Source organism: Canis lupus, chromosome 5, assembly GCF_011100685.1.
Source record: "Canis lupus familiaris isolate Mischka breed German Shepherd chromosome 5, alternate assembly UU_Cfam_GSD_1.0, whole genome shotgun sequence".
NCBI classification, from domain to species: Eukaryota; Metazoa; Chordata; class Mammalia; order Carnivora; family Canidae; genus Canis; species Canis lupus.
Window position 1 is genome coordinate 27,518,520 of NC_049226.1, and position 22,755 is coordinate 27,541,274.

Below are 22,755 nucleotides of genomic sequence, written 5' to 3' on the forward strand. Positions count from 1 at the left end.
CCCAAAGCCAAAGTGAAATGAAAGATTGAGCCATTAATAATTTGATAAATGAATTAGTATAAACAATGATGATAAAAACCTAGAGATACAACAGCCAACACTCTCAGATTGTAGTTCACTTCCTCATGGCACTTCTAAGCAGGAGTTAGGGATTTCGAAGTTGTCTACATTATGGCATCATGAAAGCAAACAAGTGGTTTACTCTAACAGTGACCTATGTATTTTCTCTCTGTGGGCACAGAATACTTTAGATTTAAATCCAAAGAGAGCGCCCTGTTGAAAGTCAAGAAGTAGCTAGCGTCTGGTGTCTGCTGGAAGGTACGAGGGAAAGGTCAAGGAAAGTAAATCTCCCCCTTTACAAATTATTCTGAACTCTGGTTATTTGGACTGCCAGAGAAGGACGGTGATAGAAGGTCCCACATGCCAGTCTGCAGCCTTTTTGGGAGCTTCCCAGGTATTATCTAAAATGGGCCCCTTACGTGGAGCACAGGAAGAGATGAAGAAATCAGGCAGACCGTTCTAGGATGGCAGGTGGCAGCGAGTCTTTCTGATGAGGAGGCTTGTGTCGGACGGCCACAAGTAGATCTACAAGATCTCTGCACCTGTCTGCCAGATCTTAAAAGTTTATTTGGAGGCCTTAACTGGGTCAGTCATGTACATCATTCAGATGGTCCCAATGCTTGGGACAAGCTTCAGGAAGCTGGGGAGGTAAGAAGAATAGATATTCCAAGGACAGGGGAGGGGGTGAGGAGCCTCTGACTGCTCAGGTCCAGATCACTGGTGAACTGGTGGTCCCACCCCCTTGACAACCGCCCCTGACATCAGAAAGGGGCAGAGTGAGCACATCAGTAATATATGGCAAACAAACTCACAGGCATAGTTTCTGTGAGATTATCCACACAACAGGGGCTGTGAGTATTATGGGAGCATGGCAAGCTTTAGAATAACTAGGAGGATATGATATTGCTGGTTATTGTGATTTGCATATTGTATGTGTCTGCGTGTGGGTGGGTGTTTATTTTTGTAGGACAAAAGGAAAGAGGAACTCATATCTATCAGATGCTTATTATGCAAACTACTTTCTATTGTACACTTTGAATGGATCTTTTACCTCCGTTGATTTTGTAGCCACACGCATAAGCCATTCGAAAAATAATGCCTTACTGAGTTAAAAAGATCTTCCGTATGCTGATACATTTCATTATACAATATTTTGAAGCATACATTTGTTAATATTGCCATGAATCTCAAGAGAAACATCTTTAAGTAGTGAGAGGCTCTCAAGACCTTGGTGGCAGATATCATTTTTCCAAAAACCTAATTTTTGCTTAAAAAGCTGGGATTTTATCCTTGGCAGTTGTCTTCTTAAAGGGACAAGTTTACTTCATCTTTCATTTTGTTAGGTTTTCTTTTCTATTTTTTAAAGAAAATATCTGCAAAATATTCAAGTGTGAATAATCATAGTTTGTCAGTCTGTTGGAGTTTTAAGTAAATGATGCTTCATAAATAAAGGGGCTCATTCAGAGAGCAACTGAAATAATCACACTAGGGTTTTACTCAGAGACAAGCACCATGCTCTGGCAGGCTACAGAAGAGCTTTATGCACGTTCTCACTTTGTCACACAGAATATTAAAATGACAGATCATATACTCAAGGGTCAACATTTAATAAAACTAGTAATTTTTATTGCTTTATCAGGGTCACTCATAAATAAAATTGGCGTGTGTGTGTGTGTGTGTGTGTGTGTATTACACGGCAATGAGAAGTACAATGACTATAAGTAGTGTGTGACCCCTACCTTGATTTGTGAGAAGTTGCCAGCAGATTTACCCACACTGTTCTTACACAGTCAGTGAAAATGTCAGCACAGTAAAAAAGACCTAGTGTCTTCGTGTTATTATAACAATCATTGTGACCTTGAGGAGTCCTTGAATGATTTCCATGCACACCTGACACTGTCTGGCCCAGGACCCAAACGAAGTTCCAGGGAGATTCTGCAATAGGGGAAGAGGATATCATCAGATCTGAGCCCTGCTGGTGTATATCACCAGCCCAACATGCTCATCCTCATGTTAGAAACCCCTAGAGAAGCAGCCAACCCGACAGCCAGTGCCACACAGCACTACCACATGGAGACGCGTGTGCCTCCCTCTATTCCCTCTGTGTCTTGGGCTGTGAAAAACCTGTATATACTTAGTTTTTCCAGACGGAATGTCTAATCTGTTCATTTTGGACCTCTGACCCCACCTCTGTTACTTGGTTTATTAATCTCAGCGTCCTCCTTCTGCCTGGCCATCACATAAACAATCTTCCCTGTTGGTCTCCAGTTCATATCTACTGGGGTTCCTCTCAGGGACGCATGCTTCCCCAAGCCCTCCCCTCCTGATGCCCGGCCTAGATCCCTGAATGGAAGAAAGCATGGACTATCCCCAGTTCACCAGAAGTAACTTGCCTCCAGGGAAACACTGATATTTAATGCCTGTAAGATACAAGTTTTTTTATTTTTGTTTTTAATCAATTGTGACTCTGCCTGACAAATAATTTTCAGAGATTAATGGCTTGTGAAAATTCAGACATAGCACCTGAGCAGCATTTCCCAATTCCTGAACACGAGAATCCTTTCAATAAAGAAGCAAGCATAGATGTTCTCTACGGCAAATAGTGCTGATCAATGAAGGTCTTTCTAGGGAAGCAAGCCACTGTATTTCAGGTCTGTATTCTCTAATACATACAATCAACTTTATTTAACTCTTAAAAGTTGGGGAAACAGTTCCTTAGTTTTCATGTTGTAATTTTTCATATTCCTAACTTTGGAACATTTGTTTCTAACGCTGTCTCTGAATTTTCTAAGAACAGAAATTCACACTTTTGGACTTGGAATGCTGGGTTCATTCAGACCATCTATGAATTCTCCTATAATTTCTCATGTATTAAACCCTAATTCCTTTTTGACCTTTTATTGTTCTGGTTACTTAATCATCATTAGTTTTGGTGTTAAAGAAAATTCATGAACCATATACACAGATGTTTCTTTGTGGTTTACTACTTCGAAACTTGGTGTCTTTAATCGAGACACTTTAATTTTATTTTAAAATTAGAAGAGAAAATATTGCCTAAGTTATATAGCTGTTGATGAAACTTTACTGATAGAGAGCCAGGCCTACAAACAGAGTGCACCTGTTAGGTCTCTCTTTCTTTAACTTGGAAAGGAGAAACAAGGTGGGACCCTTGGTTTGGATGGACTATAGGCTTTTCACTATTAACTACATTTCATCATCTTGTATTTTCAGAAACAACAACAGTGCTAGTCAGATATAGTTGCCAGTAATGAAAAAAGTTTTTGTTGGTATACACTATAATTGTAACTAAAATAGAAACAGTATTGTCTTTTCCTTATGTATGCATGTTAACTATGTGCCTTAAACTGTCAGGAGTGAACCTCCACTAAAGTTGCCATATACAGAATAAACCTTATTAATGTTTTTTGGAAAATTTTAGATTTGTCAAGGTTTTCTCAGAAACTTTGTTTCTGACAGGTTTGCCTCATCTAAAAGTAGAGATACTGAATTAAATAGCATAAGAAAAGAGCAGAAGAAAAGTATATTAATAAAATAATATTTAATAAATAAAATATAACATTAAAAAATGTCCATATCAACACAATACAAAGTTTGTCTGATGCTCCCCCCAGTTCTCAGGAATCATGATAAAATTCTGGCAAAAATGTAATGAGTTTTGTGGGTAGTGACTAAATGTAGAAAATACAGAGGAAAAGGAAAATTATATCATAAACCATGTAGAACATCCCAATATGCCAGCCAGCAGACCATTTTAAGCAGACTAATAAATATTTTGAACTGATATTAGACAAGAGAATATGACTTTCCATATAAAGAATAGGGTAATCTTATAAAAGCAATAGCATTTACTGCAATGTGTTTCCCAGAGCGTATTCTGTATATTAAAATATAGATTTACATTGTCATCAAAATGACTACACATAAATGCATAAATGCATTATGGATTAGCTCACTTGATAAGAGACTTCATTCCCCTTTCCTGTCATCTTCTTGTTGTTAGCAACCACAGCTCCCCGCTCTTCAACCAGAATTTCCCAGTTCCACATGTGTACATATTTTCACTAATGAGATTAACAGCAAACACGTCAGCATTCCCTGCACTAGATGCTGATGATACTTCGGACCCTCTCTCCCTCAAAGGGTGCTCTCAGGAAAGTGCATGACACGAGATTTTCTGTCTATGATATGGCTCTAAGTCACTAAATAATTCTTGAAAATGGAAGTACGAAGTTTAGGTTTGAGCTTATATATATATATATATATATATATATATATATATATATATATATATATTTGGTTTGAGCTTATATTATAGAAGTTTTCACATACTGCAGAAGTCATTTCAGAGACCCTGGGGCAAATGGGTTAAATGATATAAAATAATTGTCAACGTGGATGTCTGACTCTGGGACTAATAAACCAGGGATCTGCAAGGATTTCTGTATTGCAACAGGCATCTCTGTGCCTTAATAAAATGCTTATTCACAGTTTTCAAGTGGAAGTTTCAAACATTTAAATAATGGTGGTATTAGTTAAATTACAGAATAAATTAGTGTAATGTCAGTATCTATATGTGACTTTTCCTCACTACTGTAAATCCAGGCACCCAGTACAGTCTCTGGTGCTTAATGGATGAACAAATGTTTGTTAAGTAATGACTAAAAACAAGCCTAGTTATTAAATTTTAGTTTCATATTATCTATTTTGGTCATCAAAAACTTTGTGAGGCTTAATGCAGCACATTATCTATGGTACAATATTGATTTTCAAAAGTTGCTGTATATTCAACTTTATTCCTTGAGAATTTTCTTTTTGAGAATTTTTGTCTTGATTTGAGAAGACCCATTAGTTTAATGCAAATTGTTTATTTCAATAATGATGGTGACAGATCACCTGGTCTAAAGATAAGACTTTGTCTTGGATGAGAGGATTTAAGCATGAGGAGGGGCAATAACTTTGCTAGGTCACACAGCAGGTAGTGATGGGGTAAGAATTTGACCTAAGCAGGCAGAATCCTGGCTGTCCAAGATTTTAATCATGTAAGAAGAAAACCAAAAGAGTACAGCTGCATGCAATTAAGGGGAGGAAGTATTTCCAAGAAGAAAAGAGAAAGGGATTTATGATTTCAATGTAGGAAAGCCAACAGAATTCAAGGACAGCGGGGACTAAGAAAAGTCCTTGTAGAAATGAAATGTGAAGCCACTTTGTCAGTGGTTAAGGTGGGAGCGAAAGGAAGAGGAAGACAGTGAGAATAAATGTTTTTTTCATTAATTTTGACAAATAAAGGAAAGGGAATGATCCGTCACCCAGGTCAAAGAAAGAACTTTTTAAAGAGAGAGGTAAAAAAAAAAAAAAAAAAAAAGAAAAGAAAAGAAGAAAAGAAAAGAAAAGAAAAGAAAAGAAAAAAGGATGTGTAGGGAAGGGAAAAGCTAGTCATGAAGGAAAGATTAAAGGATGAGAGAGAGGGAGGGAGGGACAAAGGAAGGGAGAGAGAGAGATGGAGAGGGGAGACATAAGAGAAAACAAAGCATTGCTAGCATAAATTCTCAGACAAGAGGAACAAGGACCACCTCCAGAAGGTGATGTGACATAGAACAGACTATTTGTTAGAATCCACCATTTAATTACTAGAATAGTGAAAAGCTAGATATTTTAAAATAGAAGAGTTGTTTTTTTTTTAAGTTATTATTTCTAGTTGATTTCAGAATATCTTGATAACAACTGATAGTTCTATCTTTAAGGGTAAGAATCTGTTTTAAGGATTTTATCTACAACATTTGACAGTATCCATAAAGTTCATTTTTGAACCACAGAGTTAGTTAGGAAAAGAGTCATAAATATCAATGGGAAGAATGTGACGTGTTGATCTGATGAGTGGTAGTGTCATGAAAAATCAGCTGGTTTAAACAGAACCCTAAACTTTCATCTCACTGAATAGAAGAGGTGTTGAAACCTTTTTTTAGCATAATGCCTTTTTGATGGTTTTTATGGGGGCAAGGATCCTCAGTCTGCTATCCACAGAGAAAATTGGATGAATCAGTGTTCCCAAAATATATTACTAAGATTCACACCACACAATGAATGTGTATATTTAACCTTTACAAAGAACTTGAGGGAAAGACTTTTTTAATACTTCACTTAAAAACCATCAGAAATGTACTTTTCTCAAAAGGTAATTGATTCAGTAATACTGCAAAACTGCAGCATAGAAAGTATGTAAGTTTACACCAGAGTCATTTCTCTGTGTTTTGTTACACTTTCTGAATTTTTTAATAAATAAGATGAAAAATAAATACAAGGAAAGAGAGTGAAATTAAATTAATATTTGTCTTTGTATCCTGAATGTCCTAAGAGAGCTGGAAATATTGGAAAAGAAGGACATTATACATTATTTGTATGCTTTAACGAAATAGAAAAGAAAGTTTTATTTGCTCTACCTCAGGGATATTATGGACAAACATCTAACAAAGAGAATGAAACTATAAAGGGACTAGTTTTGTCAAGTTCAGGTTCTAGGGGAAAAAATGAGAAAGCAAGAGATATAAATAATTCTTTTTGTGGAAAGTACATTGAAAATCATCTAATCTAGCATTAATACAGACTTTCCTCCACATGGTCTATAGCAAAGTATAAAACAAGCACTAACTATGTGCCAGGCACCGGGTTTGCAAAGGTGAAGAAGACGTGTTTCCTATCTTCAGGAAATTATAGTAGAGAAATAAAAAAAAATAGCTGGGAAATAGTTTGTAGGTAATACACAACAGTATGCCCTATACAAATTATACAAAATAATTTGTTTCATCAGTACAGCAAGAACACAGAGGAGGGAGTGAATAATTGTGACATGTTGCTTGGAGATGCATCAGGACAAGGTAGGTGTGTCTAAGTATTGCAAGAGTTTGCCAGGAAGACACATGAGTATCTGTCATCATAATACTGAAGTTTTTTGATCTATGTGAAATCTATCTGAAGCATAAAGTGGAATGCTGTGTTTAGGCAAAGTGCTTTAGTCCTTCCGAATCATAACACACCTGTGTGCACCCACAGCTCATAGGGAAGGCTGACAGATGGAGAGGTGAGTGGGGCGGGGCCATCTGAGTTCTCACATATTGTGCCAACACATCCAGCCTCCTACTGGAAGCATTGAGAGGTGGGGCAGAGAATTAAGTGGGATGTAGTCTTAGAGGGATCAAGTAGTGGAATGTGTGGAGTAGGGCCAGGGTAAGTACAGGGCAGTTACACAGAAAGTGACCATGAGGGTTCGGACTCACACAATGGAAGTGCACAACTGCTACACACACAGGAGGTAGAATTCCAAGGTGAGTTTTTGGGACATGGAGTTAATGCATGAGCTGAAGATAAACGCTCGCCAAGGGTCACACGGTGATTTAATTGATATTGATATTCCTGGAATGCTTTAACCCTGGCTAGAAGGGATGGTTTTAGCCACTGCGCTCAGCTCAGGAGTCTCAGAAGGACTGTGAGGTGCCCCTGATGAATGTAGACTCTTCTCTGTCTACATTTTAAGATGCTCAGAATGTCTCACTTACTTTATGGTGATCATGTGCCAGGTGCCCGTGATTAGTGAACATCGCCTTCTTCATAGGCCTTTAGCTGCCATATAAATCAGTAGTCTGTGTGCTTCACTGAGCATTTGTAAATAACTTACAAATTAATTGCTTCTGTTGTTCAGATAATTCTGCAGAAGGATGAATCGAATTAAAGTTGCCCTATGTTTTGTTTGGCAGAACTGAGGGAAATTGGGCTTCCTATTAACTTACGCAAAACAGGACATATATGTACATTTATGGTTATCGTAATAATAATTAGGAAAAGGTCCCTTGGATGTTTTGGCAAACAGCACCCCACAAAATTAACTCTCTCACATCGAAACAATCTCCTTAGATGATTTTACAAGTAAAGAAATGATAAAGAATGAGGCTCATCTTTGCTGATATGTCTTTCAGTGAGACATTGGCATCAAAGTTTATTTTACAGTTCGCCTCTCACTGCTTATCCCATCAGAGGAGCTTTATAGAAAACAAGGTCCTGGCTCCTGCTTTAACTCTTTTGCATAACTTTCCCAGGCTAGTTCTTGGCTGGGGAACTTAAATGCTAGGAAGAAAATGATTCAAGAAGTTTGGGGAATTTTATCAATACCATTTTTTCTACCTCTGCATGCTCAATCTCAGATTTTTTAAAAGAAAGATGTCTCATCTACTATTGTATTTATCATTATTATTTCCATTTTAAGATTTTATTTATTCATGAGAGACACACAGAGAGAGTCAGAGACATTGGCAGAGGGAGAAGGAGGCTCCCTGCGGGGAGTTCAATGCAGAACTCGATCCCAGAACCCCAGGATCACGCCCTGAGCTGAAGGCAGATGCTCAGCCCCTGAGCCACCCAGGCGCCTCTGTATTTATTTCCGACGACCACAAACTAATCCTATTGGTATTATATCATGAAAAAGGTGAAACTCACTGTTCTAGTGACTATGTTGACAAGGTTTGTATCATTGGCAAATCCAATCACTGGGAAATTAATTATGTGACATACACACAAGAAATTTTAAAATAACCAGATAGTCTATCAGAAATTTTCCAATTTTACTGAGGTGTAATTTACATTGACTCAGATCCATCCATTTTAAGTATACAGCTGTTGAGCTGTGAATACTTTATAATGTTGGGTAAATAGTACCATAATTTGGATAGAGAACATTTCCCTCATCCTGCATATTTCTCTTGTTGATTTGCATTGGTCTCTTCATTAAAGTCCCCGTCCTAGGCAAACAATGATAGACTTTTTGTCATGATAGTTTGAGTTTTCCATAATGTTATATAAGTGAAACCACACAGCTGAAGCTTTTGTATTTGATTTATCTAATTTATATTATATATTCAAGATGGATCACCACTGTGGATGCATCTACTGCTGAGTCATATTCCACAGTATGGAGGTCCCATTACTTCTTTATCCACTCACTAAATGATAGATGTTTGACTTTTTAAAAGGACTTGGCTACTGTGAATAATACTGTCATGGTCTAATAGGGGAAGGTATGAAGGAAAGAATGATAAGAATGATATAAAGAAGGATCGTGAGCCAAGGAAGGCAGGTAGCCTTTGGAAGCTAGAAATGGCAAGGAAGTCAATTCTTCTTGGGAGCCCCTACTGGGATGCAGCCCTATCAACTCTGTGCCTTAGGACTGTGAAAACCAAACTGTGCTGTCTTAAGTCACCAGTTTGCGATGATTTGTTATAGTAGCAACAGTACTAGTACAGATTCTGGTCTGTCCATGTTTGGGCGTGGAGAGATATTTTCATTTTTGTGGATACATATGTCAGAGAAGAATGGCTGAGTCACATAGAACATATACAGTATTATTTCAATCAACCAGATCACCTTAAAACATAATGTGTGCCAAAGAGAGGAAAACATTACTGTCAATATCCAAGACTGTTGTCATATGTGACTGTCACTAAAATTAACCTGGGCACTATCAGGATAAATTGATTTTGGGGACTAAAACTATGTGCATGGGGGTCAAACAGAACTACATTTTGGTACTTTACTAATTATGTAATGTTGGGAAGGCCACCTAGTTTCTTTACCTCTAGTTTCCTGATCCACATCTACATGATGCGAACACCAATGTGAGAATATGTGTATAAATGGAATAGTAGAATCAGGCTCACTATTCATGTTAGATATTATGATTACAAATATTTGACAATTCCTACAAAGATGCTCCTTAAAAACACTGTGTGTGTGTGTGTCTGTGTGTGTGCCTATTCTAGTGGCTGGTGGAAATTATAACAGTGTGATTGTGAATGGGATTAGTTATAAAAAGTATTTTCAAGTTTATATTCATATATGATTGGTCCAGTTCAGGTAAAATTAATTATAATACGCCTTAAAATATACTTTAAAGTTGTATTTTTCAGTATAAGAAGAGAATAAGAATACATAATCAATAAAGTCAATTACCATAAACAAAAACAATAAACTGATATTATTCCTTAGGTTATGTCAGAAATACTAGAATGTATGTGTGTGTGTGTGAGTGTGTGTGTGTGTGTGTATGTGTGTGTGTGAGAGAGAGAGAGATGGAGGACAGGGTATACCTGACCAAGCTTTTTTTTTTAAGATTTTATTTATTTATTCATGAGGGACACAGCAAGAGAGAGAGAGAGAGAGAGAGGCAGAGACACAGGCAGAGGCAGAAGCAGGCTCCATGCATGGAGCCCTATGTGGGACTTGATCCTGAGACTCCAGGATCATACCCATGGGCCTAAGGCAGGCACCAAACTGCTGAGCCACCCAGGGATTCCCCTGACCAAGCTTTTAAATCTCACCGCTGATTTATAGTACATACAGCAAACTATGTTACCTAGGTCTGAATCCTTATCCATACCTAACCTCCGCATCTATACCTATCTGTACATCTCAAGCCACAAACCAACATTGAGCATCTTTCCTAATGTTCACCTATCTGGTTTTGTGCTGTCCTCAGTCATTGATGACTGTTGTCTAAATCCCTAAATGCCTGAAAGATATTGTAATATCCTAATTATGGTATATGGATATTTAATTAGGATAATACCATATTACCAATATGGTACTATCTTAATTATATTATTCTTTCCTCATTGATTATTATGAATATTAGCATAAAGTGTAAATTCCTTAGTCAACTTGAGGTGCTCTTGTACAAGACTGCCAACATAAATTCTTCCTTGATTTCCAAATATCTAGGTGGTCTACTAGCATCCTCTTAGAGTGACAACCCCTCCCTCACTCTGGTGTCTCACATGAAATTAGCATTCTATTCAACATTATTTGAGTGCTTTCTGACATAATTGCAGAAGAAAAACTATCTTGGGGGAAAAATAAAGCACAATTTTCATTAGAATAGGAAAGAGTAGAGGTTATTTTTATTAAGCAGTTAGGTAAACAGTAGTGGAGGAAAATGCACATATTGTGCCTTTTGTTTCAGTGGTAAGAAAAATTTCAGGTATGTGGGAAGATCAGAAATTGAATATTTTTTAAATCTTCTAATCATGCCTTTTAAAATATAAGTATTAAGCAATAACAAAAACTCAAAACACACAGAAACTCTCAAACCATGATTCATCCTGTTTCATTATTAACATTCTAAACCATCTTCTTTGTGTCTAATGCAAAATCAGAATTTTCTGTGAAGAAAAGATTCTGAAGATCTTCAATGTTTATTGATTAGAAAACAAACTCATTTTTTGGAGCCATCTAACATTCAAATAGTCTCTGTAGACACAAACTCAAAGATCGAAAAATTAAGTAGTGAAGAATAGAACATTCACCTAAAAGTAATGTAGACAGTGTTAATAGTTACACTTCTTAATGAAATAATGCATCCAGGAAATGCCCATCAGTACTGCTAAAATCCCACGTGAAATTTTTTGAGAACTTCATGACAACACTGACCTCCAGCTGAGTCCTGCACTCAGCAGGGAAAACAATGACAGTATGACCTAAAAAAGACTCACACATGATCCAACCTATGACAAGGCCATACATAGACCCTCCACATCCCCCTTCTTTGCCTCACAAACGATGAACAGAATAGTCTATCCCCACCTACCAGTCTGGAAGATGCAGTTGACCTCTGCACTTGACCAGCCTTGAGTCAGGCTTCATTGTCATGCTGCCATTTGGACTCTGATTCCCTGCCAATTGGGGTCATCACCAGGACCCAGAACAATCCTCTCAGTGGCCCTTTCCAAGCTAAAGGAAAGAGACAGAGAGACAGAGAGAGAGACAGAGAGAAAACCTAAACCACTGCAAAAAAGAGAGTGAGGTAGGGAGTGGGGGGAGAAGGAAGGAAGGAAGGAAGGAAGGAAGGAAGGAAGGAAGGAAGGAAGGAAGGAAGGAAGGAAGGAAGGAAGGAAGGAAGGAAACGAAGACCAGAAGGAGAAATGTCTCCTGCCCAGCTGTTGAATTCTACCACACACATAGTCATTTCTAGCTTCCTTTATTCTCTTGATAAAAGAACAGCCTTGCTGTCTGGTCGCTGCGATGTCTGTGGAGCTCACAGGCAGGGTTTTCTCTGCCGCAACAGTCCCTATCACTTTCTACAACAGAGCAGCACCGGCGGTTGCAATGGCCTTTCCCAACAGTGTGTCCTTACCAGAGTTCAGATTGGTTTGTCTGTTATTTGTAATGGATGGATCAAACTGCCACTACCCAAACTGATCCATTTTATCACAAGAGTAAGAAAAGGTGGGCAGTAAAAAGAAAAAAAAAACAAAAACACTTGGTGTAACAACAGGGAGCATACACCACTACCTATGTGGTACTCTCACCAAACACAGACTAACAAAGCTGAATCTGAATCTAGCCAGGCCTCTAGCTCCAACTACACCCTTTATAGAAAAAATAGAGAAACTGGAAGAATAAATTTTTGTTTTTTAATTTTTAAAAAAGATTCTATTTATTTATTTATTTATTTATTTATTTATTTATTTATTTAGAGAGAGAGCGCAAGCAGGAGGTGGGGAGGGGCAGAGGCAGAGGGAGGAGCAGACTCTCCTGCTGAGCAGGGAGCCTGATGCAGGACTTGATCCCAGGACCCAGGAATCATGACCTGAGCCAAAGGCAGATGCTTGAATGACTCAGCCACCCAGGCATCCTGGTTGTTTGTTCTTTAAACCATGAGGATACAAAGTGCAAATCAAGACCATGGGGAAAGAAAAAAAAAGGAAAAAAAAAAAAAAAAAGACCATGGGGAATCCTACAGGACACATGACCTACTTCCTTCAATGAACTAATATCCTGAAGAAAATGGGGGAAAAGAGGGGAGAATCTTAGGTCAAAAGGTATAAAAGATATATTAAGCATGGTGTCTAAACTTTGTTTGGATACTAATTTTAACGATCTGTAAAAAGATATTTTGAAACAATGAAGGAAAATCGAACATGGACAGAGTGTTAAATAATATTAAGGAATTGTCATTAGTTTTGTTGGGTTTTATTGCAGTTTTGTCTTTGAAATAGCCTCATTTATTGGAGATATCCTAAAATATAAGTGAAATGAATTTATGATATTTAATATTTGCTTTAAAATACTCAGAGATATAAACACATGGCAGGCACAGATGAAACAAGGTCAGCCACTGCTATTATTTCTAATCAACCGAGTGACAGGCATATAAAAATTCTGCATGCTAGTCTTTATAATTCCTCTGTTTGAAAATTTTCATAATCAATGCTTAAAATGATAGCTATGGTTTTAGCTCTGTCATGGAAAGAGCTTGAAAGTCATCACTCTTGTCCTCTTAACAAGAAAAAAGCTGAATAAACTAAAAGTCGACAACTTTTTTTGGATTTATCAGAGAATTAAGGTTACAGGGGAAAATTGGAGCCACTAAATCTGGAGAGACAAACACACAGAATCGAGCCACAGATTGCTTATCTGGGACAGAAGCTACTAGAACCATAAACTAGTAGAACCCTGGAATGGTGATTCTGATGACTTGCTAGAAGCGGAGTGTGGACTACCTTCCAATGAGATGCTATGGGGGCCAAGTCTGAGGGGACAACCACATAGTCATGGGTTTTACCTCCAGGAAAGCCACCAGCTCCTCCAAAACCAAAATCCCCTGAGTCTCTGGCAGGAAGAGAAAAAAAAATGAAGCATTTTTATTATTCACCCTGAGGAAGAGTGATCATCCCGATCTAGCGCCCTTGACTCACCTAAGGTGAGAAAAAAAGGCTACCAAAAACTTGTGAGGGTGGCAGTCCTGAGGCCCCAGAACTAAAAAAACTGAGATGCAATTGTAAAATTGTAGAATACTTCTTGTCCTCCACACTTCACCAGCACATCACAAGGGCTTCAGTACAATGACGGTGGATTACAGCTCAAAGAGCTTCAAAACAAAGACTGTACTTAAGAAGGAGAAACAAACACAAACACAAAGACACGAGAAGGAGCTGAGTCTGAGACACTCACTCCAGCAACTATGACATGCAAGCCAGCTCCTAGCAGAATTGTCACAGGGCTTCCACGGAAGACCTGCTTAGTTCCTGTTCTCTGACACATTACACATGGCTTTCAATGGAAAACCACAAGGTCAGCTAAAAGGCCAAGAAAAAACCAAGTCTGAAGATTGTGATCTAGCACATGATTGGATTGTTTTGATTTAAAACCTTTATCGAGGGACTCCTGGGTGGCTCAGCAGCTGAGCATCTGTCTGTCTGCCTTTGGCCCAGAGCATGATTATTCTGGAGTCCCAGGATCAAGTCCTACATCAGGGTCCCTGCATGGAGCCTGCTTCTCTCTCTGCCTATGTCTCTGCTTCTCTCTCTGTGTGTCTCTCATAAATAAATAAATAAAATCTTAAAATAAATAAATAAATAACATCTTTATTGAATTAGTAATAAAGATATGACTATTAAATAGTTATAACATTCTGAGTGGCAATGTATGATCATTTCTTTTAATTGGAAAACATTTCTAGGATATGTTAGGTGACATCTGCAGAAATAGGTGACAGCTGATTTTGTAGTTAAACAATCATAATTTTAAAAACCAGTTATTTTTATAAAATTGTAGTATTCATACCTAAACCCACATCAATTAAACAGATTCTTTCATTTTCTTGAAGAAAAAAAAATCTGAATTTCTAAATTCCTAAGGAAAATAATTTTTTTCCCCTGTAAATAAAAGTTTTCTCCAAATACAAAACAAAGAGAAACCAAAGGCCTTGGCTATATCTCTTTCAGTGACAAAAGTCTTGTTGACAAGTTGGAAAAATAATATCTGACAAGGTTAATATGAGCAATTTATTCCAAAGGTGAGTGTTATCTCAATAACTGTAGAAATGTTTCAAAGAAAAAAAAATAGCAGAACAAGAGCCACTGGAACTGGAACTTCCATGAATGGCTTGGCAGCTGCAGGATATAGAAAGGGAAATGACATACTTAGAGGGAAAGACAGAGACAGTGAAAGAAGAGCTAAATTAGAGAGGTTTGAACTCAGAATAAGGAAGAAACAGGAGCCATGAAATGCAAAGTTCAGTGCACTAAATTCACTCCAGTGACTTAATTATTATTATATATTGGCAAGGTGGTAAGGTTTCATGGTTGCTAAACAATATTCAGAATATTCAGAAAAAAACCCTGCTCTTTCTGTCTGGAACACCTGCAGGGGAAAGGGACAGAAGTAGGCAGGGATACAGAGGAAGTAGGACTGGCCATGGGTAGATAATTAATCAAGTTCTGTGATGGATACGTGATATTTCCTAGCACCCTGCCTCTTCCATATGCACCTGCTCAAAGTTTTCCTTAATATTTCATATTTGCCTATGACATTAAAATTATAAGTGTAATTTTAGTGGCCGACCTGTCATGAGAAAATAAAGCCCTTTCACTCAGGTATTCACTGTTTATTTACTCAACAACAACTGTATGCTAGATCTAAAATCCTGGATTTCGAACTCTTTTCCAAGCTCCAACTAAGAACTTAAAAGGGAAATAGACACTGAAAAAGTTTATTATCAGATTCTAAAGAATATCAGAACAATGATAATCATGATGAATTTGCAGCAATTATACAATATTCCCCTAACATAACAGAGAACAAATGAATAAACCCAAAGTAATCAGTAAACTGGCAGCATCATCAACAATTTGTTTTCAAAATTTCTGTCAACCAGAGCCACCTGCATGGAGCCTATGCTGCTCCATAGGAGGAAGAATGTCACACGTTGGAATCAGAATCTCATAAGGTCAGACTATTTGTGTTTATTGTGGAATAAAACTACTCAACTTTTTGCAACTTGGTTAATATTTTTTTTTTAATTAAAGATGCTCTGTGTTGAAAAGTAAATAAACTTTGTTGCTGGCGAAGGAAAGAAAGTAGGTAAGAAATCTGACATTGGTTTGTGCCTTGCATCCCCAGCCCATTAGGAAATTCTCATCATCATCAAGGTTAGCGACGAGCATTTTGTGGGGTCTGCTGAGGGTGAACCTGTGTTCTCAATATCCTGGGTGAGATGCAATTCACACAGAAAACATGGCTACCAACAACACAAGCAGGTTATTGATGATCTCACAGTTACACAGTTTCCTCTGTTAAACTTTGATGTAGAAATCTGAATACTGGAATCAGGGTCCCTGTAGTCCACTGCCAAAGGGAGACCCATTCTTCACACTAACGCCTTACCTGAAGCACCAACTAGGAACCCATTGGCAATAACTTATTTCTGTTATGCAAGATATATATATATATTTTTTTACTTTTGCATGTTGCCATTTTCTCAAAACTACCTTTAAATCCACCTGGTTTCCAAGAGCTACTGAACTATTGATTCCATCCTAATACTCCTTCCCTATACCCCTGCACTGAGGTGGGCCCGTATGGTGTCTCCTGTAGACTGCTGCAGCAATAAATAATTTTTCTCCATTATTCCAGACGTGACCTCGCCCTGTCCATTCTACACTCTGTGAGAACGACCCATCTAAGCAATTACATGATCGTGACATTCCCTCCTCCTCACTGCCTCCAGGAGAATATCTGCATCTCTTAGCTGGGTTTGCTAGATGTCTGATGGCATCACCCCCCAGCAATCCTTTCCTCCCTTTCCTTTCCCTAGCTCTGACGCCTCCACACCTGTTCCTGGCTGTGACTACAACCTGCTCTTTGAAACTGCCATCCTTTACACTACTGTACAGAATTTTCTTCCATTTGTGCATATTCAACATTTCAAACATGTTACCTTCTATGAGTTCTTAGAACCTGTTCTGTCTGGGCCCTGGTTTTGCAGCTTACCATCACCTCCCCTCCCTGAATGATTCCAAGGAAGCACATTTTCCCTTGTGTTGTTAGCATCCAAGCTCACCATTATCTTCACTTCTACTCGCTGCACTTTGATTGTTGGTGGTCTTTCTACATGATTATGCTCCTTGTGCCTTAATATTCTATAAAGCTTTGTGTTTAGTACTGACTGGAATATAGTAAGAAACTCACTAAATGTTTGTAAAATGAGTTAACAGTTTATAATAATGACAACTGTTTTCAAGACAGCTCTTCCTTTTCATTCTCTCCCTTCTCTCTGACTTCATAACAATCTCGAGAAAATAACTCATCATTTTACTTCCATTTCGGAAATTTTCCAATACTCCTTGTTGTCAAATGAGTGACCTACAGATGTCTCTTCCAGGAGTTCATTTCCTACCTTATTTGAAAAGCTCCTTTTTTAGATATTGTGTACCTCAATCAGGGAGAAACCACCACTCCCTCTTTTCCACACATCCCTGCCCATCTGTCTTCACATCTTTGAGCATGCATCCCTTATGTAGTTAGTATTGTTCCTTATTTAAAAGTATGGAATTTGGGGCAGCCCGGGTGGCTCAGCAGTTTAGCGCCGCCTTCAGCCCAGGGTGCAAACCTGGAGACCCGGAATCAAGTCCCACATCAGGCTCCCTGCCTGGAACCTGCTTCTCCCTCTGCCTGTGTCTCTGCCTCTCTCTCTCTCTCTCTCTCTCTCTCTCTGTGTCTCTCATGAATAATTAACATCTTTAAAAATATATTTAAAAATATGGAATTTGCACTTAGGAAAGAACAAAGGCCATCCAGTAATATCTCATTTTATTTCACTGTGCATTCTACTTTTAGGGTGATTTCTTACTTCTCTATTGGATTAATTGAAAGGGAGGACTATATATGCTATTAATTTTTGTCTCGCATAATATCTCACACATTGTAGCAGATCACTATATTTGTTGTGTGAGAAAAATGAATTAATGAATGAATAATGGCTGACTGGTCAGTGTGCGTGCATGTGTGCATGTACACCATGGTGATGGCTATAACTTAATCACGGACACTCTTACATTTCCTGAGTCTTTTTTTTTAATACCTAATGTATTGAGGATTCCAGTTAAGTCTATCATATAAATAAAGTAATTGCAGAATAACTAACAGAGTTAAATCATGTTTAATAACTAAAAGCAATGAATTATTCCACATCTTTTAAAAACACAGACCTGAAAGGACAATGGGAACCGTGACTATCGCTAGAGTCATGCACGGGCGTCCTTACTCAGATGCACTCATGTCCAGCATCTGAGTCTCAGGCAAAACTGGATGGAAACAGGAAGGGAAGGGAGTAACAGATGAGAGACTGTTCTGAGTGACTTTCTGATGAGAAGAGGGGAAATGACTTGAATCAGTGTGGACCCAGATCCCAGAAGGCAGGAAAACCTTAACCCAATGGGACTTGTAATTAGACTATTCTTAGAGCATGTTAACACCTCATTAATTTGAGTGGGCTCTGACCTTAACATGTTAGGCATTTTAATAATTACCTTGGGAATATCAGAAAGTTCCCCTCTTTGTAACTTAAGGGTTTCTCTGAGTTTAGTGAAATATCAGATGTTACTCATCCATTTCAAGCTCAATGTTCCCAGAGAGTATCCACTGATATATTAAGCATGTCAGAAAAGCCTCCACATGATCAGAGATAGGATGGACATGGGTCTGTGTCATTGCAAACCATTAGTACAAGGAATTACAAAGCTATCCCTTATTAGAGAATCATTACTGGGAGAAAAATTTAAATATAGGCATAATAAATAAATCCTATCACTAGGTCAATTAAGGACTGCTTAATGAAAAGTCTTAACCATGCAAACACTTGATTTATCAATTCCATTTCTAGGAACTGAAGGTCAATAAATAAAGCTGAGTATAAAGACTTGCTTAGAGAGATGGTTATTACAGAATTGCTCATTAGAAAAGAAAATTGCAAGAAGCCAAATATTCAATAATAACAGTGCATGGCATACTCTGCAGCCATGAAGATACTGAGTAGATTTATGTTTATTCACTTGGGTAGCTATTCACAAATGCAAAAGAAGAGATGCACCAGTGATATATATCCCAGAACGTAGATGATGCAGCCTAGAGGTTAAGAATGAGAATTGGCCTTGCTGGCAGCATTACTTGGGGCTACTTCATCTAGAAGAGCTGTTCAGTATTTCTGGGACTAAGCTTCTCCAAGTGCAAAATGGTTTGCCCAATAAAATGCCTTTCAGTGCCTACTATGTTATGGAAGATTTTTATTTCAATGTTAGATGAAGAAGCAACCACTCATACCCTCAACACCCAAACACACGCATCTCCTCTCCTTTGTCGCTAGTTTGCAGTATGGAGCTACTAAGTTATGAAGCCACGAGGCTGTCCTCGAACTCGCTGCATTTCCTTATGTTTTGCCATACATGTGGGAGCTAGAATGAAAGCAAAAAGTCATTTCAACTGTATTATCATTGTGGATTATGCAAATTAGTGTACTGGATTTAACAAGAAGAGATTCAGAAAATAAGGATGAAAATTCCCAATGCACCCAGTCATTTAGTAATAGCATTGAATTGTCTTTCCACCATGTGTCCAGTCCTCCCACTAACCAGGAACGCAGTCTGGTAAAGAACAGGGGCTCCTGCAAATAATCTGGGTCTTAGCCTAACTGCACAGTTGTTTCAGCTCTGTAACGTACTGTCCTTTTATTGAAGCATGAGGCTTAACCCGTTCTTTACCTTCTAAACCTGGCTTTTTGGAACCACTATGATTACTAGAGATGCGCTGTCATGCTAAGCCAGAGAAACTGCCTTCTTCGCTTTCCTTCATTTTTTTTCCTTCTGTGTTCCTTTCTTATGCAAACCAATTACCATAAACTTAGTGGTTTAAAATAATACAAATATATTCTTATAGTTGTGGAAATCAGAAGTCCAAAATGGGTCTCACTGCTTTAAAATCAAGGTGTCAGTAGGACAAGACTCCTTCTGGAGGCTGGAGAGGAAAATCTATTTCCTTAACAATTTCTGGAAGCCACTCAGATTCCCTGGCTCATGGCCTCTCCCCATCTTCAAAGCCAGCAGGGTGACATCTACAAACCTCTCTTTCTCCCAGTCTTTGTGTGTGTGCACACATACCTCTCTCGGATTCCTGCCTGACTGTTTCCCTGATGAGGGCCCTGTGATTACACTGACCCTCCTGGATAACCCAGGATAATGTCTCCATCACAAAGTCCTTAATCTCTAACGTAATATACTCAGAGGGTTCAGAGATTGGGATACTGACATCTTGGAGTGACCATAGTTCTGTCTACCATGCCTTCCTTCTAAACAATCCTTTACACCAAAATAATTTTGAAGCATTCACTTCTTAATATCCCACAGTGCTTCCCCATCAATTTTAGGACAAAATCCAAGACCTTGCCAAGCGATACCCAGCTCAGTAAATGTCCATGTCCATCCTTAACTTGCCTGGGTCCTGGGTCCTCCACTGGTATCTTTTTATTGCAGCTGTCCTGACATTGTCCTGTACCTTCCTTCCTATGCATGGACTCTTCCCTTGGTACAGGTAGGAGACGAGAGAGGAATAAATGAAGTAATGATATAGTGAATCAAGGAAAGAGGAGAGTTTAGTGGTATATTTAGGAAGTAGAATTATCTTTGCTTAGTGGTCTCTTAATTATGGGGTACTCTGAGCTGACAGGTGTGAAAGAGGAAACTAGGAACACCAAATTCTGAATAATGAGCAGGTTTGGGGGTGTAGGAAGATCATGGATTCGGTTTGTCACATATAGGAAAAAATATACAGTAAATGTTAGGATTAGTGCATTACTAACTTCCATGGAGTTTCATGAAAAATTCAAGACTATCATTTATATCAATGACTTAAAGTCTATTTTAATTATTTATTTATTTGAATTACACATTTTAAAAAGCAACATAAACATCTGACAATACAAGGAGTTATCGTTCTCTTAAAATACTCCCCTGTAGGGTCCTATGGATGTTCCTCTTAAACTGTGATCCACAATCTTGCGAGACCAATGCAAATGATAAATAATGAAATAATTTTTGATTTGGATGGTAGTGCCAAGCATCTTGTCAGCTGTAAAAGACAGTTGGCCCATAATCTTTAGATGTTAGTCTATTCGTTGCTTTTGATTTAATTCCTCAGGCAGGCTATGAATAGCTAACTTGCTGATATTTGTCTTAGGTTTGCTTTCAAAGCTTTATTTGATGCCAATTCATAAATAATACTTGCTGCATTAGAGAATCTCATTATCCTTCATTAGGAAAAGCATACTAAGTAGAAGTTAGGATTCCATGTCAGGTTCTGCCTTTGGGATGAAAGCACCAATGAAGGCACTGGCATTGCAGTTTGCTGGTACAAAGAGGCAAGAGAATGCAGGTCCTAATCTTCTGGCCTTTGATATTCTGCATAACCTAGGTCTTGTATCAAAGACCCGACTTAGACTAATGTATGACTAATAGATAAGAAAAATTAGTAAACTTTTAAATGAGTAGATGTTTATTATATCCCAGCCATCCATGAAGGACTGTGGCTAATGACGTGCCTGATATAACTGGTTAATAAGTAGTCTTTAAGTAAATGTGAATCACAGAATTAATTTTTCCCATATGTGAAATCAATTATAGGGGATCCCTGCATGGCTCAGCGGTTTGGCGCCTGCCTTCAGCCCAGGGTGTGATCCTGGAGACCCGGGATCGAGTCCCATGTCAGGCTCCCTGCATGAAACTTGCTTCTCCCTCTGCCTGTGTTTCTGTCTCTCTCTCTCCCACTCTCTCTCTCTCTGTCTCTCATGAATGAATAAACAAAATCTTAAAAAAATAAATCAATTATAGTTATTAATCAGAAAATTTAAAATCCTTCTAATTGGTATTAAATATTTTTCACACAGCTATTTTAACCAAGATTTACAGCGTGTATGAAGATTTCTCTTCATACACATACACTGACACATACACACACAAAACTTAATTAGACAAAGATACAACCTTGCCTGTAGCTCTTCCCCTTATTTTGTGGTTTTAATGCTTGCAGTGTGTCTGAGGTTGACAAAGAAATAGAAAATGCAGTATTTTATCTCAAAAAGCTTATGGTACACCAGGGATGACACAGCAAATATACTGGGACAAACCAGAATACTCCTATTAGTCAAGTCACTGATTTAAGATACATTTATATCATTTTATGATGAGCTTACAAAATATCTAGGAACTGAGTGTTAGTATAAATTGGAACAATATTTTCTGCTAAAATATTTTAAACCAACTTCTTCAAAGAAAGAATGTTATTGAGAAATAAGAACATTTGGATTTTTGAGAAGCCAGCTTTGTAGAGATTGAGACACAAGTAGAAGCTAATGATTCAGAAAACACACATGTAGTGTCGGCTGGACAGAACTCTGTAGCATAGGCCCTTGTGGTGTTACCACCATTCTTGGCTGCTCTGTCAGCAGGCTGGATGCCCCAGATGTGCAGAAGAACCGAGGATGACAGGATAACAGAGGCCGCTGGTTAAACAGTGGGATAGATTGTTCAGCTATAAGCCAGAACAGCAAGGCATTGGAATTGTTGGGAAAGGTGGTAGACAGCTGACCACAAACGGTGACTTGTGCAAAGGAGCAGTAGAACTAAAAAAAATAAAAAAATAAATAAAAAAAAAGGAGCAGTAGAACTATGGATCCAGGTGCATATAGATACATACATGCATCTGTCCAAATGAAAGGAAAGTTAAGTTCATAAAAGTTCCAGCAGGGGAGAATACAGATTGTATTGTTCCAGACCTCCTTTACCTCGAAGATGAAAAAATTTGAAA

The 22,755-nt window shown here is 38.2% G+C and overlaps 1 protein-coding gene and 1 long non-coding RNA gene across 31 annotated transcripts in view; one reads left to right on the forward strand and one right to left on the reverse strand.

The window, feature by feature from the left end:
* The window catches only part of LOC119871826, a 247,631-nt gene that overhangs the window by 151,733 nt on the left and 73,143 nt on the right, over nt 1-22,755 (reverse strand). The window lies entirely within an intron of this gene.
* LOC111095861 overlaps nt 1-22,755 on the forward strand; it is a 58,467-nt gene that overhangs the window by 2,185 nt on the left and 33,527 nt on the right. For 6 of the 13 annotated variants that reach the window (XR_005359388.1, XR_005359399.1, XR_005359389.1 and 3 more), the window contains exons 1-3: nt 821-911; nt 2,550-2,711; nt 6,887-6,953. This is a non-coding gene — a long non-coding RNA (uncharacterized LOC111095861). The other 7 variants (XR_005359391.1, XR_005359392.1, XR_005359393.1 and 4 more) reach the window with 4 other exon arrangements.